General features: G+C 47.7%; 1 non-coding gene across 1 annotated transcript; it reads right to left on the bottom strand.

Moving 5' to 3' along the window:
- Positions 1–247: 247 nt before the first annotated feature.
- Trnae-cuc lies at positions 248–319 on the bottom strand. Its single transcript has one exon. It is a non-coding gene; the product is annotated as a tRNA-Glu (tRNA).
- Between the last annotated feature and the right edge of the window lie 1,406 nt (positions 320–1,725).

Genomic DNA, 1,725 nt, shown 5'->3' with positions numbered 1-1,725 from the left:
TTATTACATGTCTGTTCTCTAACCGACGTTAGTGGCTGTGACGTCAGTTAAGGAGGCGTTATTGTGCTTAAATTTCGAACGTCCTGAAGAGTGTTATGTGACGCCTTCGCGTTACATGTGACATTCCGCAGTGACGTGTACACAGTTTAGGAACTGACGCTGTCATACTCATGTTTTTATATGAGTAAAGTGTTAAAGCTGTGAGAAATCGTGGTGTACTCGTATCTAATGTTGCGGGATAAAATTATTCCGGTACCGGGAATCGAACCCGAGCCTCCTGGGTGAGAGCCAGGTATCCTAACCACTAGACCATACCGGAGATATTAGCTCAGAATAAGTGAAGGATAGAAATAGTTAGGTGAATTGTCTGCGTTCGTAGTGAAGGTACTGTAAAACCCACGCCCGGCAGCATTGAGTACGATCGTAATGTATTTTCGGAAGCCACGTGACTTGGCACAGTTTGGTCAGGCTCAGCAGTGATGTGTATAGCAGCAACAAAGGCGACTCTCGCGATCCCGGAATGGTGCTTCCTAAACCTACTCAGGCTGCATCTCGATTTCTTGTTACAGAAGGCAACGACTGTATATCTCTTTCTCTCTCTCTCTCTCTCTCTCTCTCTCTCTCTCTCTCTCTCCACCACCAGCTCTTGTACTCTATTCATCATAAGAATAGACCTGATGTAAACATTACGCCATGTATTCTTCCGCGTTAGCTTGAATCCCACTGGATTTCGTTTCATGTGGGGCGGAAACCAAGCGTATAAACGAGCGGTAACGCGGGACAACAGGTTTACTGGCGCGTTAAATACCAGCAGCTCTCTCTCCAGCCAGCTGTTCCAACCAGCCTGCAACCAGGTGAGCAGCTGCAGTTCAGATGTAAAGGGAGGCGAGCGTAGAAACAGTATAGCTTCGAATGTCATTTAACTTACGAGAGCGAAATACACTACTGGCCATTAAAATTGCTGTACCACGAAGATGACGTGCTACAGACGCGAAATTTAACCGACAGGAAGAAGATGCTGTGATAAGCAAATGATTAGCTTTTGAGAGCATTCACACAAGGTTGGCGCCAGTGGCGACACCTACAACGTGCTGACATGAGGAAAGTTTCAAACCGATTTCTCGTACACAAACAGCAGTTGACCGGCGTTGCCTGGTGAAACGTTGTTGTAATGCCTCGTGTAAGGAGGAGAAATGCGTACCATCACGTTTCCGACTTTGATAAAGATCGGATTGTAGCCTATCGCGATTGCGGTTTATCGTATCGCGACATTGTTGCTCGCGTTGGTCGAGATCCAATGACTGTTAGCAGGATATGGAATCGGTGGGTTCAGGAGGGTAATACGAAACTCCGTGTTGTATGCCAACGGCCTCGTATCACTAGTCGAGATGACAGTTATCTTATCCGGTTGGCTGTAACGGATCGTGGAGCCACAGATCGATCCCTGAGTCAAGAGATGGGGACGTTCGCAAGACAACAACCATCTGCACGAACAGTTCGACGACGTTTGCAGCAGCTTGGACTATCAGCTCGGAGACAGTGGCTGCGGTTACACAGGAGCGCCTGCGATGGTGTACTCAACGACGAAACTGGGTGCACGAATGGCAAAACGTAATTTTTTCGGATGACTCCAGGTTCTGTTTACAGAATCACGATGGTCGCATACGTGTTAGGCGACATCGCGGTGAACGCACATTTGAAGCGTGTATTCGTCAACGCCATACT

The sequence above is a fragment of the Schistocerca americana genome, chromosome 9, assembly GCF_021461395.2.
Source record: "Schistocerca americana isolate TAMUIC-IGC-003095 chromosome 9, iqSchAmer2.1, whole genome shotgun sequence".
Lineage (NCBI taxonomy): Eukaryota > Metazoa > Arthropoda > Insecta > Orthoptera > Acrididae > Schistocerca > Schistocerca americana.
Note: the sequence above shows the minus strand (reverse complement) of the source record. Positions and strands in the feature narration are given on the sequence as shown.